The sequence below is a fragment of the Heterodontus francisci genome, chromosome 21, assembly GCF_036365525.1.
Source record: "Heterodontus francisci isolate sHetFra1 chromosome 21, sHetFra1.hap1, whole genome shotgun sequence".
NCBI lineage: Eukaryota > Metazoa > Chordata > Chondrichthyes > Heterodontiformes > Heterodontidae > Heterodontus > Heterodontus francisci.
In genome coordinates, this window is record NC_090391.1 from 80,999,290 (window position 1) to 81,022,237 (window position 22,948).

Here is a 22,948-nt window from a genome sequence, read left to right on the forward strand (position 1 = left end):
TTGTTTTGAGCTGGGGTTGAACTGTATAAGAAGGGAGAGAACATCCAAGGAGAGAAGAGAATTCCCAATGCTGGAGTGAAGACCACAACCCAGCTGAGGTTCCCAGCACCTCTCTAAAAGACCCTGAGCTGTCCACTGTGTCAACTCATCCGCCTCCTGTCATTGAATAAATTCCTGCTAATTTATTTCTCAATACTGCCTGAAAAGAACTGTTCAAGAAGGTCCCAGTGACCTGTCTACATGTACTCGGAGGGCAGACTGTATGCCAGTTTTGGGAACACAAGATATCTCATCTGCTGCTTCTTCAAGAATTAACAAATATTCAGCCCAAGTGTTTTTTTGTCTGTAACAGGGCTCTCAAAAGCAAAAAAAAATGTTTTTCCCGTTAAACGGTGTATCTGTGCATGAGTGTGAGGGGTGAAGGTAAAAAGGGAACTTTAGAATTTCAATCTGTGTGTTTATGTTTCACGTCATTACTGGTTATGCCTTATTTAATAATAAACCGATAATATTGTTGTTTATTAAACAAATCTGGCTGGTGTGTTTTATTCTGCGAGTGGAGTGGAACGGAGCTCTTCCAGCGCGCCCGAGTTTTGTCAAAAAGCCAACAGTGATGTCAGAGGAGAGCTGCAAGCTGATTGGTTGGTGAGTCATGGCTGTTAGTGCATTTAAATATGTCACAAAATAAGAGGATTTTATTTGTTGTTGAAGAAAACCCCGCTGTTGATAATGTGAGTGCTGCTAAAGTGTTTTTTTAAAAATTCAGTGTAGCTTATGAAGGATTTTAGATTGGAATGGGTAGAACACGGCCCCTCGCATTCTTTAACGAAGGGAATAACTAATTGATCTAAGGGTAAGTCATGACAGGAGAGTTCAGCCCCGTGATATGCTCTTCCTGCGCTATTTTGAAAGTCAGGGATGCTTCCAGTGTCTCTGATGACCATGTGTGCAGCAAGTGTATCCATCTGCAGCTACTGACTACTTGCATTACGGAGCTGCAGCTGCGGGTGTGTTCACTGTGGAGCATCCGCTATGCCGAGGACGTCGTGGATAGCACGTTTAGTGAGGTGGTCACACCACAGATAATGGCTGCACAGGCAGACAAGAGATGGTGACTACCAGAATGAGCAGTACCCGCAAGCAGGTAGTGTAGGAGTCCCCTGTGGCCATACCCCTCTCACACAGACATACCACTTTGGATACTGTTGGGTGTGGGGGGGGGGGGTGGCGGGGGGGTAATGAATTCCCAGGGGAAAGCAGCAATATCCATGTTCGTGGCACCACGGAGGGCTCTGCTGCACAGCAGGGGAGGAAAAGTGGTGGAAGAGCGTTAGTGATAGGGGATTCTACCATTAGGGGTGCAGACAGGCGTTTCTGTGGCTGCAAACAAGACTCCAGGATGATATATTGCCTCCCTGGTGCTCGGGTCAAGGATGTCTCGGAGTGGCTGCAGGACATTCTGAAAGGGGAAGGTGAGCATCCAGAGTTCGTGGTCCATATTGGTACTAACGACATAGGCAGGAAGAGAGATGAGGCCCTGCAAAGTGAATATAGGGAGTGAGGCAGAAGGTTAAAATGCAGGACCTCTAGGGTTGCAATCTCAGGATCACTCCCTGTGCCACGTGCAAGTAAGAGTAGGAATAGGAGGATAAGGCAAATGAATGCGTGGCCGAAGAGCTGGTGTAGGCGGGAGGGCTTCAGCTACTTGGATCATTGAGATCTCTTCTGGTGCAGAGGTGACCTGGACAAGAAGGACGGGTTGCATCTAAACTGGAGGGGGACCAATATCCTTGTTGGCAGGTTTGCTAGTACTGCTCTGGAGGGTTTAAACTAGTCTGGCAGGTGGGGTGGCACCCAAAGTAGTAGTCTCTCCTATGAGATAGATGAGGCAAATGTAAAGGTTAAAGCAAGCAAGTCCAGTAGGCAGGCCGGGAAGGGGCAGAACAGGGAGCGTGGAAGGTCTGGTAGGTTAAGCTGCATTTACTTTAATGCAAGAAGCCTTAAAGGTAAGGCAGATGAACTCAGAGCATTGCTCGGTAGATTGGAATTGTGATATTATAGCTATTGCGGAAACGTGGTTGTGGGATGGGCAGGACTGGCATCTGAATGTTCCAGGATATGGATGCTTCCGGTGTTGCAGAGGTGGAGGTAAGAGAGGAGGGGGAGTTGCACTATTGATTAGGGAGGACATCACGACAGTATTTAGAGAGGATATCCCGTGGGGAACGTCCAGCTAGGTGATGTGGGTAGAACGTAGACATAAGAAAAGGTGATCATTTTGATGAGATTATAATATAGCCCCCCACCCCCACCCCCCAATAGTCAGAGGGAAGTGGAGAAGCATATATGTAGGGAAATGACAGATAGGTGTACGAATTACAGGGTTGTAATAGTAGGTAACTTCCCTAATATTGACTGGGACTGCCTTAGTGCTAAGGTATCAGATGGAGAAAAATTTAAGTATGTCCAGGATAATTTTCTGAAGCAGTATGTGGTTGGCCCTAGTAGAGAAGGGGCTACACTGTTACTATAGTATCTCCAAATGGAGAGTGACTGAGTGGGTCTGATATTATTTTTTTCTCCACTGTGAGTGTCACTGAAGGGGTCTGCGTTATCGTTTCTCCACAGGGAGAGTCAATGAGTGAGTTTGTTATTATATTATCTCCACAGGGAAAGCGACTGAGTTGGTCTGATATTACGTTTTCTCCACTGGGAGAGTCTCTGAGTGTGTCTGTTATTTTACTACATCCGCAGGGAGCTTCACTGAGTGTGTCTGTTATTATATTATCTCCAGGGAGAGAGTCACTGAGGGGGCCTGATACTACAGAATCTCCAGAGGGACCGTCACTGAGTTAGTCTGTTATTATGATATTTCCACAGGGATAGTGATTGAGTGGGTCTGTTATTATTTGATCTCCACTGGAGAGACTCTGCGTGGGTATGTTAATCAGGCATCTCAACAGGGATAGTCAATGATAGGGTATAACATTGTTGGATGCCCACAGTGAAGGTGGCTGAGATGGTCTGTTATCATAGTTTCTCCACAGGGAGAGTGACGGAGCGGACCTGTTATTGCAGTATCTCCACAGGGAGATTGACTGAGCAGATCTATTATAATATTGAAACTGGGAGAGTCACTGAGTGGTTCTCTTCTTATGGTATCTCCACAGCGAGAGTGAATGAGTGTGAATGTTATTAAAGTATCTCCATAGGGAGACTCACTGAGTGCGTCTGTTACTTTAGTACCACCAAAGTAAGTTGCAGGAAGTGGTAGTTTTATTATAGTATCTCCACAGGAAGGTCACTGAGTGGGTCTGTTATTGTTGTATGTCCACAGGGAAAATCACTCAGTGGGTCTGTTATTTTAGTATATCGGCAGGGTGAATCCCACAGTGGGTCTGTTATTTTAGTATCTCCGCATGGAGAGTCACAGAGTGGGTCTGTAATTTAGTATATCCACTGGGAGAGTCACTGAGTGGGTCTGTTATTATTGTATCTCCACAGGGAGAGTCATTGAGTGGATCTGTTATTGCAGAATCGCCACAGGGAGAGTGACTGAATGTGTGTTATTGAAGTACCTCCACTGGGAGAGTCACTGAGTGGGTCTGTTAGTCCAGTATCTCCTCAGCTAGAGTCAACATGTGCATCGAATATTATAGCATCTCCACAGGAAGGATTACTGAGTGGGTTTGTTCTGAATGTATCTCCACAGCGAGTGCGTCTGTTATCATAGTATTTCCTCAAGAAGAGTGACTGAGTGGTTTGTTATTATATTATCTCCCAGGGAGGGTCACTGATTGGTCTATTATTGCACTATCTCCACAGGGAGGGTCACTGAGTGAGTCTGTTGTTGCAGTATCTCCACAGCGAGAGTCACTGAAAGGGTCTGTTATTACAGCATCGCCACAGGGAGAGTGGCTGAGTGTGTCTGTTATTATTGTATCTCAACAGGGCGAGTGACTGGGTGGGTCTGTTGATAAGTATCTCCACAGGGAGTGTCACTAATAGGGGATGTTATTCTGGGATCCAAACTGTGAGGGAGGCTGAGATGGTCTGTTATTATGTTTTCTCCACAGGGAGAGTCACCGATTGGGTATTTGATTATTGTATCTACACTGTGATTGTCCCTGCATGGGTCTGTTATTTTAGCATCTACACTGGGAGAGTCGCTGAGTGGTTCTGTTATTATTTGATCTCCACTGGGAGAGTCATTGATTGTGTCTGTTATTATAGTATCTCCACAGGAGAAAAACTGACTGTGTCTTTTATTAAGGTCTCTCCACAGAGAGAGTCACTGAGTTGGTCTTTAATCAGGCATCGCCACAGGGGCAGTCACTGATAGGGTATGTGATTATAGAATCCCCACTGTGAAGGTGGCTGAGATGGTCTGTTATTACTTTATCTCCACAGGGAGAGTCTCAGAGTGCGTCTGTTGTAGTATCTCCACAGGGAGAGTGACTGAGTGGGTCTGTTATTATTGTATCTCCACAGGGCGAGTAACTGAGTGAGTCTTTTGTTTAGTAGCTCTGCAGGGAGGGTCACTAATAGGGTATGTTATTGTAGGATCCCCACTGTCAGGGAGGCGGAGATGCTCTGTCATTATTTTTGCTCCACAGGGAGAGTGACTAAGTGGGTCTGTCATTATTGTATCTCCACAGTGGAGTGATTGAGTGGGTCTGTTGATTAGTATCTCCACAGGGTGGGTAACGAATAGGGTATGTTATTGTAGGATCCCCACTGACAGGGAGGCGGAGATGCTCTGTCATTATTTTTTCTCCACAGGCAGAGTCACTGAGTGGGTCTTTGATCATAGTATCTACACTGTGATTGTCACTGTGTGGGTCTGTTATTTTAGTGTCTACACTGGTAAGTCGCTGAGTGGTTCTGTTATTATTTGATCTCCACTGGGAGAGTCACTGATTGAGTCTGTTAATATCGTACCTCCACAGGGAGACTCAATGAGTGTGTCTGTTATTATAGTATCTCCAAAGGTAGAGTCACTGAGTGTCTCTGTTATTATAGTACCTCCACAGGGAGAGTGACTGAGTGGGTCTGTTATTATTTTATGTCCACAGGGGAAGTCACTGAGTGGTTCTGTTATTGCAGTATCTCCCCGCGGATAGTCACTGAGTTGGTCTGTTATTTTAGTAACTCCACAGGGAGAGTCATGCAGTGCATCTGTTATTATAGTATGTCCACAGGGAGAGTCATTGAGTGGTTCTGTGATTTTAGTAACTTCACAGGAAGAGTGGCGGAGTGGGGCTGAAATTCTTGTATCTCCACGGACAGAGTCACTGAGTGGATCTGTTATTACAGTATCGCCACAGGGAGAGTCACTGAGTGGGTATGTTATTATAGTAACTCCATAGGGAGAGCCACTGAGTGGGTCTGTTATTTCTCTATCTCCGTGGATAGAGTCACTGAGTGGAGCTGTTCTGACAGTATCTCCGCAGGGAGAGTGACTGAGTGTCTCTGTTACTATTGTACCTCTGTTGCTATTGTTACTTTTCCACCGGGAGTGTCACTGAATGGGTCAGTTATTGCAGTAGCTCCTCTGTTAGAGTCACTGAGTGTGTCTGTTATTATAGTATTTTCACAAGAAGAGTAAATGAATGGTTCTGTTATTATATTATCTGCACAGTGAGGTGGCGGATTGGTCTGTTATTATAGTTGCTCCTCAGGGAGTGTCACAGAGCGGGTCTGTTATTATAGTATCTCCTCTAGGAAGGTGAATGATTGGATCTGTTATAATAGGAGCTCCGGAGGGAATGTCAGAGAGTGGGTCTGTTATTCCAGTATCTCCACAGCGAGAGTCACTGATCGGGTATGTCAATATAGGATCCCCACAGTGAAGGTGGCTGAGATGCTCTGTTATTATTTTATCTCCACAGGGAGAGTCACTGAATGATTGGGTCTGTTATTGCAGTATCTCCACAGGGAGAGTTACGGAGTGGTTCTGTTATTATAGTACCTCCACAGAGTGAGTGGGTGAGTGGCTCCTTCATTACAGTATCTCCACTGGGAGAGTCACGGAGTGGGTCTATTTCTATAGCATCACCACAGGCGAGTGACTGCATGAGTCTGCTATGCTATCTCCACAAGGAGAGTCCATGAGTATGTCTGTTATTATGATATCTCCACAGGGAGAGTCACTGATGGGTCAGTTATTATTGAATCACCACAAGGAGAGTCGCTGAGTATGACCGATATTATGGTATCTCCACTGCGGGAGTGACGGGTTGGGTGTCTCTTTATAGTATCTCCACAGGGCGGGTGACTAAATGGGTCTGTTATTCCAGTATTTTCTCCGTTAGAGTCACTGAATGTGTTTGTTATCATAGTATTTCCACAAGAAGACTGAATGAATGTGTTTTTATTATATTGTCCCCACTGGGAGAGTCACTGTTGGATCTGTTATTATAGTATCTCCACAGGGAGAGTCACTGAGTGGGTCTTTTATTATGGTATCTCTTCAGGGAGAGTCACTGAGTGGGTCTGTTATTATAGCATCTCCACAGGGAGAGTCACTGAGTGGGTCTGCTATTATGGTCTCTCCACTGGGAGAGTCACTGAGTGGGTCTTTTATTATGGTATCTCTTCAGGGAGAGTCACTGAGTGGGTCTGTCATTATAGTATCTCCACAGGGAGATTCACTGAGTGGGTCTGTTATTATAGTATCTCCACAGGGAGATTCACTGAGTGGGTCTGTTATTATAGTATCTGCACGGATAGTGTCACTGAGTGGGTCTGTTATTATTGTATATCCACGGATAGAGTCACTGAGTGGGTCTGTTGTTATAGTATCTCCACAGGGAGATTCACTGAGTGGGTCTATTATTGTGTCTCCACGGATAGTGTCACTGAGTGGGTCTGTTATTATTGTATATCCACGGATAGAGTCACTGAGTGGGTCTGTTGTTATAGTATCTCCACAGGGAGATTCACTGAGTGGGTCTCTTATTATTGTGTCTCCACGGATAGAGTCACTGAGTGGCTCTGTTATTATTGTATATGCTCGGATAGAGTCACTGAGTGGCTCTGTTATTACAGCATCTCCGCAGGGAGAGTGATTGAATGTGTCTGTTATAATGGTAGCTCCACAAGGAACGTCCGAGAGTGGGTCTGTTATTCCGTTATCTCCACAGGGCGAGTCACTGACAAGGTATGTTATTATAGGATCCCCACTGTGAAGGAAGCTGAGATGCTCTGTTATTATTTTTTCTCCACAGGGAGAGTCACTGAATGGGTCTTTGATCAAAGTACTCCGCTGTGTTTGTCACTGAATGTGTCTGTTACTTTAGTATCTCCATAGGGAAAGTCGCTGAGTGGGTCTGATATTATGTGTTCTGCTCTGGGACGGTCACGTACCGAGTCTGTTATTAATTTGATCTCCACTGGGAGCGTCACTGAATGGGTTTGTTATTATTGTATCTCTACTGGAGAAACACTGACTGGTACTTTTGTTCAGGTCTATCCACAGGGAAAGTCACGGATTTCGTCTATTATTCAGGTATCTCCACAGGAACAGTCACTAATAGGGTATGTCATTATGGAATGCCCACAGTGAAGGTAGCTCAGATGGTCTGTTATTATTTTATCTCCACAGGGAATGCCACTGAGTGCGTCTGTTGTTACAGTATCTCCGCAGGGAGAGTCACTGAGTGGTTCTGCTATTACACCATCTCCACATGGAGAGTCACTGAGTCCGTCTGTTATTATAGTATCTCCACTGGGAGAGTCACTGAGTGGGTCTGTTATTATAGTAGCTCCACTGGGAGAGTCACTGAGTGGGTCTGTTATTATAGTATCTCCACAGGGAGAGTCACTGAGTGGGTCTTTTGTCAGAGTATCTCCACATGGAGAGTCACGGAGTAGATCTCGTATTATTTGATCTCCACTGGAGAGTCACTGATTGGGTATTTTATTATGGTATCTCCATCGGGAGAATCACGGAGTTGGTCTGTTATTTAGGTATCTCCACAGGGAGAGTCACTGTTAGGGAATGTCTTTAGTCGATCCCACAGTGAGGATGGCTGAGATGATTTGTTATTATTTTATCTCCACAGGGAGAGTCTCTCATTGGTCTTTCATCATAGTATCTGCCCTGGGATATTCACTGTCTGTGTCTGTTATTTTAATATCTCCACAGGGAGAGTCACTGAAAGGTGTGTTATTATAATATCTCCGCAGGGAGATTCACTGAGTGGGTCTGTTTTTATACTATCTCCACAGCGAGCGTCCCTGAGTTGGTCAGTTATTTTAATACCTCCACAGGGAGAGTCACTGAGTGGGTCTGTTATTTCTCTATCTCCGTGGATAGAGTCACTGAGTGGAGCTGTTCTGACAGTATCTCCGCAGGGAGAGTGACTGAGTGTCTCTGTTACTATTGTACCTCTGTTGCTATTGTTACTTTTCCACCGGGAGTGTCACTGAATGGGTCAGTTATTGCAGTAGCTCCTCTGTTAGAGTCACTGAGTGTGTCTGTTATTATAGTATTTTCACAAGAAGAGTAAATGAATGGTTCTGTTATTATATTATCTGCACAGTGAGGTGGCGGATTGGTCTGTTATTATAGTTGCTCCTCAGGGAGTGTCACAGAGCGGGTCTGTTATTATAGTATCTCCTCTAGGAAGGTGAATGATTGGATCTGTTATAATAGGAGCTCCGGAGGGAATGTCAGAGAGTGGGTCTGTTATTCCAGTATCTCCACAGCGAGAGTCACTGATCGGGTATGTCAATATAGGATCCCCACAGTGAAGGTGGCTGAGATGCTCTGTTATTATTTTATCTCCACAGGGAGAGTCACTGAATGATTGGGTCTGTTATTGCAGTATCTCCACAGGGAGAGTTACGGAGTGGTTCTGTTATTATAGTACCTCCACAGAGTGAGTGGGTGAGTGGCTCCTTCATTACAGTATCTCCACTGGGAGAGTCACGGAGTGGGTCTATTTCTATAGCATCACCACAGGCGAGTGACTGCATGAGTCTGCTATGCTATCTCCACAAGGAGAGTCCATGAGTATGTCTGTTATTATGATATCTCCACAGGGAGAGTCACTGATGGGTCAGTTATTATTGAATCACCACAAGGAGAGTCGCTGAGTATGACCGATATTATGGTATCTCCACTGCGGGAGTGACGGGTTGGGTGTCTCTTTATAGTATCTCCACAGGGCGGGTGACTAAATGGGTCTGTTATTCCAGTATTTTCTCCGTTAGAGTCACTGAATGTGTTTGTTATCATAGTATTTCCACAAGAAGACTGAATGAATGTGTTTTTATTATATTGTCCCCACTGGGAGAGTCACTGTTGGATCTGTTATTATAGTATCTCCACAGGGAGAGTCACTGAGTGGGTCTTTTATTATGGTATCTCTTCAGGGAGAGTCACTGAGTGGGTCTGTTATTATAGCATCTCCACAGGGAGAGTCACTGAGTGGGTCTGCTATTATGGTCTCTCCACTGGGAGAGTCACTGAGTGGGTCTTTTATTATGGTATCTCTTCAGGGAGAGTCACTGAGTGGGTCTGTCATTATAGTATCTCCACAGGGAGATTCACTGAGTGGGTCTGTTATTATAGTATCTCCACAGGGAGATTCACTGAGTGGGTCTGTTATTATAGTATCTGCACGGATAGTGTCACTGAGTGGGTCTGTTATTATTGTATATCCACGGATAGAGTCACTGAGTGGGTCTGTTGTTATAGTATCTCCACAGGGAGATTCACTGAGTGGGTCTATTATTGTGTCTCCACGGATAGTGTCACTGAGTGGGTCTGTTATTATTGTATATCCACGGATAGAGTCACTGAGTGGGTCTGTTGTTATAGTATCTCCACAGGGAGATTCACTGAGTGGGTCTCTTATTATTGTGTCTCCACGGATAGAGTCACTGAGTGGCTCTGTTATTATTGTATATGCTCGGATAGAGTCACTGAGTGGCTCTGTTATTACAGCATCTCCGCAGGGAGAGTGATTGAATGTGTCTGTTATAATGGTAGCTCCACAAGGAACGTCCGAGAGTGGGTCTGTTATTCCGTTATCTCCACAGGGCGAGTCACTGACAAGGTATGTTATTATAGGATCCCCACTGTGAAGGAAGCTGAGATGCTCTGTTATTATTTTTTCTCCACAGGGAGAGTCACTGAATGGGTCTTTGATCAAAGTACTCCGCTGTGTTTGTCACTGAATGTGTCTGTTACTTTAGTATCTCCATAGGGAAAGTCGCTGAGTGGGTCTGATATTATGTGTTCTGCTCTGGGACGGTCACGTACCGAGTCTGTTATTAATTTGATCTCCACTGGGAGCGTCACTGAATGGGTTTGTTATTATTGTATCTCTACTGGAGAAACACTGACTGGTACTTTTGTTCAGGTCTATCCACAGGGAAAGTCACGGATTTCGTCTATTATTCAGGTATCTCCACAGGAACAGTCACTAATAGGGTATGTCATTATGGAATGCCCACAGTGAAGGTAGCTCAGATGGTCTGTTATTATTTTATCTCCACAGGGAATGCCACTGAGTGCGTCTGTTGTTACAGTATCTCCGCAGGGAGAGTCACTGAGTGGTTCTGCTATTACACCATCTCCACATGGAGAGTCACTGAGTCCGTCTGTTATTATAGTATCTCCACTGGGAGAGTCACTGAGTGGGTCTGTTATTATAGTAGCTCCACTGGGAGAGTCACTGAGTGGGTCTGTTATTATAGTATCTCCACAGGGAGAGTCACTGAGTGGGTCTTTTGTCAGAGTATCTCCACATGGAGAGTCACGGAGTAGATCTCGTATTATTTGATCTCCACTGGAGAGTCACTGATTGGGTATTTTATTATGGTATCTCCATCGGGAGAATCACGGAGTTGGTCTGTTATTTAGGTATCTCCACAGGGAGAGTCACTGTTAGGGAATGTCTTTAGTCGATCCCACAGTGAGGATGGCTGAGATGATTTGTTATTATTTTATCTCCACAGGGAGAGTCTCTCATTGGTCTTTCATCATAGTATCTGCCCTGGGATATTCACTGTCTGTGTCTGTTATTTTAATATCTCCACAGGGAGAGTCACTGAAAGGTGTGTTATTATAATATCTCCGCAGGGAGATTCACTGAGTGGGTCTGTTTTTATACTATCTCCACAGCGAGCGTCCCTGAGTTGGTCAGTTATTTTAATACCTCCACAGGGAGAGTCACTGAGTGGGTCTGTTATTATAGTATCGTCACATGGATAGTCACTGAGTGGATCTGTTATTTTAGTATCTCCACAGGGAGAGACACTGTATGGGTCTCTTTTGATCGTATATCTGCAAGTAGAGTCACTGAGTGAGTCTGTTAATATAATATCTCCACAAGGAGATTCGCTGAGTCGGTCTGGTATAATAGTATCTCTGCTCTGAGTGTCACTGTGTGGCTCTGTTATTCGTGTATCTCCACTGTGAGATTCTCTCTCTCTCTTTCTCCATCTTCCTTTCTATGCCTCTCCTCTCTTTCTGTGTCCATCTCTCTTTCTCCCTCTCTCTTTCACTGTCTCTCCCTCTCTATCTCCCTCTTATTCTGTCTCAATCCATAGCTCTGCTTTTCTTTCAGATCATCTCTCCCCCCCACTCTGTCTCTTTCTCTACCTCCCTATCTGTCATTCTCTCTCTCTCTCGCTCTCTCCCTCTCCCTCTCTCTCTCCGTCTCCCTCTTTCTCTATGTCACTGTGTCTCTGTCTCCATCTGCCTGTCTGTCTCTCTTTCTGCCTCTCCCTCTCTCTCTCCGTCTCCCTCTTTCTCTATGTCACTGTGTCTCTGTCTCCATCTGCCTGTCTGTCTCTCTTTCTGCCTCTCCCTCACTCTGTCTCACCCTCTCTGTCTCTGTCTCTCGCACATGCTCTCTCTCCTTCTGCATCTTTCTCTATCTCTCCCTCTCTCTCTTTCTCTGCCTTTGTCTCAGATTTGTTGCATTACTTAAGGAGGCCATTCGTGCCATCTTGTCTGCACTGGTTTTCCGAGAGTGCAATTTTCAGTTCCATTACCCCGCCTTCTCCTCATAACTCTGCACATTCTTCTTTTTCATATAACCGTCTAATTCCCTTTGAATGCTTCAACTGAACCTGCCTCCACGACGTTCTCAGGAAGCGCATTCCAGACATTAACCACTCACTGCATGAAAACGTTTTTCCCCATGTCACTTTTGCATCTCTTACCAAATATTTTCAATCTGTGCCATCTCGTTCTCGATCCTTTCACAAGAGACAAGAGTGTCTCTCTGTCTACTCTTTCAGGATCCCTCATAATTTTGAATACCTCTATCAAATCACCTCTCAGCCTTCTCTTCTCCAAGGAAAACAGTCCTAACTTCTCCAATCTATATTCATAACTGAAATTCCTCATCCCTGGAACTATTCTCTTGAATCCCTTCTGTACTCTCTCCCATGCCCTCACGAATTTCCTGAAATTGTCACTCAGAAATGGACACAATACTCCAGCTGAGGACGAAATAGTATCTTATACAAGTTCAACATAAACTCATTGCTCGTGAACACTATGCCCCTATTAATAAATCCCAGGATACTGTATGCTTTATTAACCGCTCTCTCAATCTGGCCTGCCACTTTCAATGACTTCTGCTCAGATACACCCAGGTCCCTCTGCTCCTGCTCCCCCTTTGGAATTGTTCCCTTTATTCTATATTGTCTCTCCATGTTCTTCCTCCCAAAATGAATCACTTCACATTTCTATGCATTGAACGTTATCTGCCACCTGCCTGCCCATTCCACCAACTTGTCTATGTCCTTTTGAAGTGTGTCACTATCCTGCTAACAGTTCACAATGCTTCCAAATCGCGTATCATCAGCAAACTTTGAAATTGTACCCTGTTCACCAAGTCTTGGTCATGAATATATATCAGGAAAAGCAAGGGTCCCAACACTGACCACTGGGGAACTCCACTACAAACCTTTCTCCAGCCTGAAAAACATCCATTAAACACGACTCTTCGTTTCCTGTCACTCAGCCAATTCCGTATCCATGTTGTTACCATCCCTTTTATTCTATGAGCTACAAGTTTGCTCACAAGTCTGTTGTGTGGCATTGTATCAACGAAAGTCCATGTACACCACATCAACAGCATTGCCCTCATCAACCCTCTCTGTAACCTCCTCAAAAAACTCCAGCCAGTTAGTTAAACATGATTTTCCCTTAAGAAATCCATACTGCCTTTTCTTAATTAACTCGCATTTGTCCATTGATATTGATCCGAATTATTTTTCCAGACGTTTTCCACAACCAAAGTGAAAATAACTGACCGAAAGTTGCTGCTGTAGTCTCTCCACTCTATGTCGCTGTCTCTCTGTATGTTTCTATCATTCCTCTCTTTCTCTCTCTCTCTCTCTTTGTCCTGTCTCTCTCTCTCTCTCGGTCTCCCCGTCTCTCTCTGCCCCTCTCTCTGTCCTTCCCTTTGTCCCACACTCTATTTCTCTCGCTCTGCCTCGCTGTCTCTTGGTCTTCCTCCTTTCGCTGTCCCTCTCCCTGCCAATCCCTGTCTCACCACTCCCTCCTTGTCTCAGTCTCTCCGTCTATCCCTTTTCCCCCATCTCTGTCTCTCCCAAACGTTCTCTCTCTGTCTCTCCATCTCCAGCTCTCTCTCTGTCTGTTTTTCCGTCTCCCTCTGTCCCTCCCTGTCTATCCCCCTGCCGATCCTCTATCTCTCTCTCTGCCACTCCCTCTGTCTGTCTTTCACTCCCCTCTGCCTCCCCTGTCTCTCTCTCCCCTGTTTCTTTCTCTCCCTCCTTCTCTGTGTCTGTTTCCCCCTCTCGCTCTGTCTCTACCCCCACCCTCTCTCTCTCTCTGTCGTCCCTGTCTCTCTCTCTTCCTCTCTCCCTGTATCTCCCTCTTTGCCTCACTCTGTATCTCTCTCCCTCCTTTCATCTCTCCCTCCCTCTCTCTGTCCCAGGACAGCAATGCTTTCAGACATTTCTTGGTTAATTTTGCACCAGCAACTCTTTCCTTTAGAATCATAGAAAATTTAAGGCAAAGAAAGGGGCCATTTGGCCCATCGTCTCTGTGCCGGCCTAAAAACGATCCACCTATTCTTATCCCATCTGCCACGATTTGTCCCATACCCCTGTGGATTACGTCACTTGAGGTGCATATCCAGACTTCTTTTGAATGAGTTGAGGTTCTTTGCCTCAACTGCCCTCTCAGGCAGTGTGTTCCAGAACCTCACCACCCTCTGGGTGAAAAACATTTTCCTCATCTTTCCTCTAAACTTTCTACCAATCACTTTAATTCTATGCCTCTTCGTCACTGAGCTGTCAGCTAAGGTGAGTAGATTCTTCACCTCCACTCTATCCAAGCCCCTCACATTTCAATCAGATCTCCCCTCAGCTTTCTCTGTTCCAGAGAGAATAACCCCAGCCTGTACAAGCTTTACTCATGCTGCATTTCTCCAGTTCTGGCATCATCCTCGTAAATCTCCTCTGCACCCTCACTAGTGCAATTGCATCCTTTCTGTTATGAGGTGACCAGAACTGCACACAGTACTCAAGTTGTGGCCGAACCAATGTGTTATACAGTTCCAGCGTAACCTCCCTGCTCTTCTATTCCATACCTGCCTTTTTGGGAAGGTCATTGCAGTTTGAAAATATCAAACACTGATCCAACACTCACCCGTAAAACATTCACACTAAACTGCCAATACAGGACTGGGCAGATAATGAGGACTGTTACTGACGGTTACATCTTGTCTCATCCTCTATCTGTCTCCCTTTCATGTCTGTCTGTCGCCATCTCTCTCTATCCCTCTATCTCCTTCTCACTCTTTCTCTGCATCAGTCCATGACTGTGCCTGCACCTGTCTCACACCATATCTCACGCTATCTCCCCTTGGACAGAAATGTTTTTATCCAATTCTTGGTTAATTTTTAACCTGTAAATCTTGCCCTTGCTGGGAACGTCACTGCAGTTTGAAAATATCAAACACTGATCAACACTCGCCCCCTAAACAGACACACTAAACCCCCAATACAGGACTGGGCAGATCATGGGGATTGTTACTGAGGTTCTGTCAAGGTCCCCTCTCACTCTGTATCCCCATTCCCCTGCTTCTAAAGTTTGTCAATTTCTGATAATATTTTTCAGCAGCATTAAATGTCCCTGCAGTTTGAAAATATGAAACAGTGATCCAACAGTTGCCTCCAACGCACTCACACTAAACCCCCAATGTTTCTTTCCAGATTTAGTTCTTGTGCACAGCCAGTTTTATCTTTAAATTTTATCTTTTTTCAAACATTGGTACATCTAAAGTTTCTCCTATCATCTCGCCCTGTCACAATCTCTCTGTCTGCCTCTCCCTCAGTCTCTGTTTCACCCTCTGTCTGTCTCTCTCCTTCTCGTTGTTTGCCTCTCTCCCTCTGTATCTGTCTCTCGCTTTGTCTTTCTCCCTCTAACTCACTCTCTCTCCCCGCAATGTCTCTGTACCACTCTCTCTGTGTCTGTCTCCCTCCATCTCTCCCCTTTCCTCTTTCCCTGGACAGCAATGTTTAGAGCCATTCCGTGGTTAATTATGAACCTGCAACTCTTGCCCTTGTTGGGAATGTCACTGCAGTCTGAAAATATCAAACACTGTGCCAACACTCGGCCCTAAAACAGTCGCAGTAAATCCCCAATACCGGACTGGTCAGACAATGGCGATTGTTACTGGGATTCTGTCAAGCTCACAGTTCACTGTCTCTTCTGTCTCTCACTGTCTTTCATTTCGTCTCCCTCTCCATTTGTTTACATTTCCCTCTCTCCTTTGTCGTTAATCGCCCTCCACTTTATACATGGAGAGGGAGCTCCCTCCACTTTATACGTAGAGAAGGGGCTCCCTCCACTTCATACATAGACAGGGAGCTCCCTCCACTTTATACGCAGAGAGCGAGCTCCCTCACTATATAAGTAGAGAGGGAGTTCCCTCCACTTTAGACGTCGAGAGGGAGCGCCCTCACTTTATACTTAGAGGGGGAGTTCCCTCCACTTCATACAAAGAGAGGGAGCTCCCTCCACTTTATACATAGAGAGGGTGCACCTTCCACTTTATACGAAGAGAGGGTTCTCCCTCCACTTTGTGCATAGAGAGGGAGCTCCATCCAGTTTATACAGAGAGAGGGAGATCCCTCCACTTTATACATAGACAGGGAGCTCTTTCCAATTTATACATAGAGAGGGAGCTCCGTCCCATTTATACACTGAGGGGGAGCTGCCTCTATTTTATACAGCTGCCATGGTGGGTTTTGAACCCCTGTCCCCTACCCATCATGTTGGGCCTCTTGATCACTAGCTCAGTGATATTATCACTGTGCGACTGCCTCCCTAATGTACATGTACAGAGCCTGTCACCCAATATCACCCACAGTAGTTTCTGGGCTACAACCCTGAACATGTTCCTGAATCAGATCCTCAAAGTTCACATTTTAACTGGGAAAAGGCAGGAACAGAGTGAAACGGGATTACTTTTGTCCCTGGATTCAGTGTCCACTGCAGACAGATCAGTTACATTTAGAATAGAAATGCCAGGAGTGAACGAGGTCAATACAATATTATGGAAAATGTAAATGATGCCAGTCATAATTGGAGCACCCGTCCAGTATGAGTACAGTTTTCAGGATTATTCCGAGAGAGAAAATGTCATTGACATTGAAATGATTGTGTTTTATCCACCACATTATTTACATCAGAGTCAAAGCTGCTGATGTAATGTGTTTGTTCAGGTGAGTGTAACTAATAGCAATGATCAGGGGTATAACAGTGTCAGTGGAGACTTATCCCCTGTATAAATCAGGACCCATTGGAATGGATCAGCTCAGAGTGCCTGCTGGAGCTGTGGATTCCAGGCTAACAGAAGTCTCTGCTTCTCACAGAAATGGGATATCCAGTAATCTATCAGTTCATATCCATTTACTATCCTGTACTTGCAGCAATTGGAGTTTCTGGTAAGCAGCATCTCAGCTGTTATTGGTGTAAATCGATGTTAACTGTGCTGCTGTACACGGTGTTATTTTTCACTGTATGTGTATTAAACAGCCGCCTGTTCTTTTCCAGCAATTTACTGATCGAATCTCCTCATTGTCTGTTCTTTCAGTCCTGCAGGAGTTGTATTATGTCCTTGATGGTATTGGTTTCTGCAACCGTGGCATTGTTACTGGATTATTCAGTGTATTGAGAGCATTCAAATCAAGCATCTCAGTTAGTATCACGAATCAGACCATCAGGAGCTTTGAACAGTTTCATGATGTGGATCTAACCCGTCCTGCAATACTTTTTAAGGATGCTTTTTTTTCAGTGATTGATCATGAGACATCTCACAGTCTCAGTGTTACAAGGGGACAGCACAATGTCCTCCCTCCCCAATAACGTGGCTCAATTTAATTGGGATTTCAATGTATTTATTGATTATCACTGTTATCAAATATTATTTCATGCTTTGTGTTTCTGACGTTGCTTCAGAAACGTGGCTACTGAACTGAGTTTCCTGCTGGCAATTTCACATCTCCTTCCCTGCTTCACTGTGGACCCTTCACTGTCACTGGACTACATTGTAAAATAGAAAGTACTGATGTGATGTTATATTGGTTTACACTCTAAAGTTGGAATCAAGAGTCTTTCCATTTATCTGGAGATTATCAGCTGCAGCGCTGATGTTGGTGTTTGATGAATCAAACAATCCCACATTCTAACAGATTACTTTATTATTACAGGAGAAGGAATTTCAATGATTGTGAGGTTTGACTGGAAGTAGCTTTCGATCCTGTTTATTCCATGTATTGTAGATGAAGTGAAGAGCGTAGGTGATCATATGGAGACTTGAGTGTTCTGTAGACGCATTCAATTATTGAAAAAGGTTTCACCATTGAACAAACTGACTCTGAGGATAGAATCATTGAACCTGGGGCAGGTGAAAATAACACAGGCGCAGAATGTTAGGTATAAATCATATGTGAAAAGCAGCATTAAGTAACAATTTACAGGGTGTGTGTACTCCAGAGAGATAGGGAAGGAGAAAAGTAGCAAGGAGAACTAAACCGATGGAAAAAGAAAAGCTGAAGTAAAGAGAAAGAGAAAGAAGCAGCAGTGTAAATAATTCACTATCATAAAGTGCTGGAATGACCAGAACAAATAGTGAGAGAAACTGTGAGTTGAAGTTGTCTGTTGTCAGATTGTGTTCATTTTCCTGTTGGACTTGATTCTCTGTGTTGATCTCTGTCAGGTCCTCATTTTGTTTTGCAGAAAGATCCTATTCCTTACGTAGTGGCTGAATGAACAGAATAGAATCAGTTCTACACTGATGGTAATTCATTATTCAAATACTGCAGTTTAAAATCTCTGGGACTGCTGAATTTAATAAAGAGCGAGGCTGATATCAGAAATATATTTAAATTTATATTTATTAGCCTGTACAAACTAAATATATTGACTATATTGTAGAAACAATGAACTGTTCTCCTACACCAATAACCACAGGGATTATTGTTTGAATGTATTAATTGAGTTGTATTACTGGGATCTATAGATTAGATTTCCTCTAACACTCTGCTGCAGTCTCTCCCTGTGAATCTCAGCCTCTCCTCTCACTGTATTGAATCCTCAGTCTCCTCATCCATTGCTTCAGTTTATCCACTTTCCCAAACCATCTGCTCCAGTCTCCCCTCCTGCTCCAACAAGTCCTTTCTCTGGAATTTAGAAGGATATTGGATGAATACTTTTAAGATAATACGGGAAACTGATAGGATGGACAGAGAAAAACTATTCCCACTGGCTTCGGAGTCAGGAACTTGGGGGCATAGTCTAAAAATCTAAACGCTGTCTTAAAAACCTTTCAGGTTTGGTATCAGTTTGGAAATCAATTCCACAAACGGCAATTGATGCAGAGGCACTTGTTAGTTTTTAAATCTGAGGTTGATAGATTTTTGTTAACCAAAGGTATTACGGGGAAAAGATAGGTACATGGAGTTAGATCACACATGAGCCACGTGCTCATTGAATGACAGAAGAGGGTTGAGAGGCCAAATGGCCTCCTCCTCTTCCTCTGTCCAATGACAAATATCTTACTATCACTCTTTGTGTCTTGGTCTGTGTCTCTCTCCCGGTCTCTCTTTCTGTCTGTCTGTCTGTCTGTCTCTCTCCTCACTCAAACATCTGTGGAAATCCACAAACATTAGTCAGACATTTTAGGCTGATTCTCGGTGGCCATTTTATGTTACCACAACACTGGGACATTTATTTCAGTGACCGACACCTCACCAATGTAAGGGTAGTGCTCAAATTGTGACAGAGACACAGACATGGAGACACTGAGACACAGTACTAGAAAGGAATCAATCATTCCCTTGCGCCGAATAATTTTCCCTCCACTCTGATTAGCCTGGGTGGCCTGTAATTACTCAGTCTATTACTTTCACACTTGTTAATCAACAGTACAACATACGCAGTCCTCCAGTCTTCTAGCAGCACGACTATAACCAGAGAGGATTGGAAAATGATGGTCAGAGCCTCTGATATTTCCACCCTTGCACCTCTAAACAGTGTGAGCCTGGTGAATTATCAGCTTTCGAAGATGCTAAACCCCTGAATATTTCCTCTCTCACTATTTATCCCATTCAATATTTCAAGAACCTCCTCATTGACTACAATGTCTATGTCGTCCCCTCTTTTGTGAAGACAGTCGAAATGTATTTATTAAGAACTATGCCCGCATCTTCCACATCCACGGTTAGGAAAAACGAGGACAGACGATATAAAATAAAGGATACGATTGTAAAGGAGATGCAGGAACAGACACATCTGGGGAGTGTTTGTGCACCTATCACTGAAGGTGACAGGGCAGTTTCAGAAAGTGGCTAAACGGCATAAGGGGTCCTGAGATTCTAAATAGAGACATTGAATACAAAAGCAAGGAAAATATGACCTATGTAAAACGCTGGTTTGCCTTCAACTGGAGCATTGTCCCATTCTGGACACCGTACTTCAGGAAGAATGTGGAGGCCTTAGAGAGGGTGCAAAAAAGATTCTTAAGAATGGTTCCAGGGATGAGGGACTTCAGTTCCGTGGATAGATTGGAGAAGCTGGGGTTGTTCTCTGTGTCTCTCTGTGTCTGCCTCTCTCTGTCTCTCCCTCCTGCTATCTCTGACACTAAGAGGGATACAGAGGGAGAGAGGCTTAGATATGCAGGCAGAGAGAGTGCTGTTGAGAGGGACAAGGTTGGAGAGAGAGATTGTTGGGGTAGATTGAAAGGGAGAATGTAAGATATATTCGTTTGATGTAATCCTTCACTGCTCTGTACACAAACAGAGAAAGATAGGCATGTAGAGTGAAATATTGGTAGAGTGGGAGAAATGTGGATGAAGTTGGGGCCCAGGCGGCCAGTTTTGATGATCAGGAAGGAAAACGCTCCACTGTTAAAATCCAGCAAGGTATTCCACCATGGAAGCCATCACACCCTCATAATATAGTTGTGGAAATCTTGTAATCTATGCCCATGGTTATTGACCCCTCTGTTAAGGGAAATGGGTCCTTCCTATCCACTCTATCTTGGCCCGCCATTATTTCATACACCTCAGTTAAATCTTCCCTTCAACCTTCTCTGTTCCAAAGAAAACAATTCCTGCCTATCCAATCTTTACTCATAGCTATAATTCTCCATTCCTGACAACATCCGCTGTAAATCTCCTCCGTACACTCTCTAGTGTGATCACATCCTTCCTGTAGTGTGGTGACCAGAACTGTACACAGTACTCTAGCTGTGGTCTAACTAGTGTTTTATACAGTTCGAGCATAACCTCTCTGCTCTTATATTCTCTACATCGGCCAATAAAGGAAAGTATTCCGTTAGCCTTTTTAACCACCTTGTCCACCTGTCCTGTTACCCTCAGGAATCAGTGGACAGTCACTCCAAGGCCCCTCTGTTCACAGTTTGAGAGATTGTTCAGTTAGATTGAAAGAGCAAATGTAAAACATAATAATTTGATGTAATCCTTCACTGCAGTATACACAGACATACGAGCGAAAGGCATGGATTGTGAAACATCGGGGTAGAGGGCGAAAATAGATGGAGATGGTAACAAATTGGAAAGGAGTAATAGGGACTGAGAGAGAGGTAATCTCTGGTAAACTCTCTTGCTGGTAATCTCTCTTCATCTCTTTCTCTCTCTTCCCATCTCTTCTACTCTCTGAAACATTATTTCTACTCTCTGTTACTCACTTTACAAGTCTATCTCTCTACCTTTCTCCCTCTATCTCTATCTCCCTCTGTGCACTACCTCAATCTCTCCCTCCTGCTCTCAGGATGGGAAGAGGGAGAAAGTGAGGCAGAGAAAGGGTGTTGCAGGCAGTGAGAGATGAGGAGAAAGAGACAGAGGAACAGCCAGTCTGGCATTGGTAGATGGATCTTTACTCTGTATCTAACCCCGTGTTGTACCTGCCCTGTGAGTATTCGATGGGGACAGTCTCGGACCGGGGGAACTGTCTAAAAATCAAAAATTAGTCGAAAGCCCTTTCAAAGATGAAATTCAGAAACACTTCAACATACAAAGGGTGTTAGAAGTTTGGAACTGTCTTCCACAAATGACCCCTCCATATCTCTGCAATCTCCTCCAGCTCCACAATCCACCAATATCTGTGATCCTCTAATTCTGGCCTCTTGAGCAGCCCTAATTTGAATTGTTCCAACATTGGTGGCCGTGCCTTCAAGCTGCCAAGGCCTAACTCTTGAATTCCTTTCCTAAACCTCTCCGTCTCACTAACTCTCTTTCGTCTTTGAAGACGCTGCCTCAAACCAACGCCTTTGACCAATTTTTTGGTCTCGTCCAATAGCTCCTTAAGTGACTCGATGTCAACTTTTTATTTGCCTTATTTATTTGTTGGATGTGTGCGTTACTGGCCAGGCCAGCATTTATTACCCATTCCTAATTGCCCTTGAGAAGGTGGTGTTGAGACTCCTTCTTGAACCGCTGCAGTCCATCTGGGGTAGGTATACCCACAGTGCTGTTAGGAAGGGAGTTCCAGGATTTTGACCCAGTAACAGTGAAGGAATGGTGATATATTTTCAGTTAGGGTGGTGTGTGACTTTAGTTGTTGTGTGCGGACAGTATTTTCAGTGCGCAGTCCATTTACATTTTTAATTATTTATTTTTTTCACGTGGTTAGATGTAAAGCTTCTCCTACAATCTGCCTGCCTCCCCGGATCTCCTCACTCTTTCTGCCCGTCTCTCCCTCCTTCTCTGAATCCACTGCATTACTCTGTATCTAAACCCACACTGTACCTGCTTCAGCAATGAGTTACACACTTCCAGCATAACCTCCCTGCTCTTATATACTTTAACAGCCTTGTTGGGATTGGCACTGCAGTTTGAAAATATGAAACACTGATCCAACATTCACCCTAAAACACTCACACTCACCTCCAAAAACAGGACTGGGCAGATAATGAGGATTGTTAATGATTGTTCCAACTTTTCTCATCCTCTCTCTGTCTCTCCCTCTCATGTCTGTTTCTTCCCATCTTTCTCTCTCTCTCTCTCCCTCACCCTCTCCCTCTTTCTCTGCCCCTTTCCATGACTCTTTCTCTAACACCATCTCTCTCTCCTTGGAAAGAAATGTTTTTATCCATTTCTTGGTAAATTTTGAACCTGTAAATCTTGCCCTTGCTGGGAGCATCACTGCAGTTTGAAAATATCAAACACTGTTCAACACCAGCCCCCTGAACTCTCACACTAAACCCCCAATACAGGACTGTGCAGATAATGGGGATTGTTACTGAGGTTCTGTCAAGCTCCCCTCACATACTGTATTCCATTACCCTACTTCTAAAGTTTGTCAGTGTTTAATAATATTTTTTCAAGATTATTAAATGTCACTTCAGTTTGAAAATATCAATCACTGATCCACCAATTGCCCCCAAAACACTCACATTAAACGCCTGATCTTTCCTTTCAA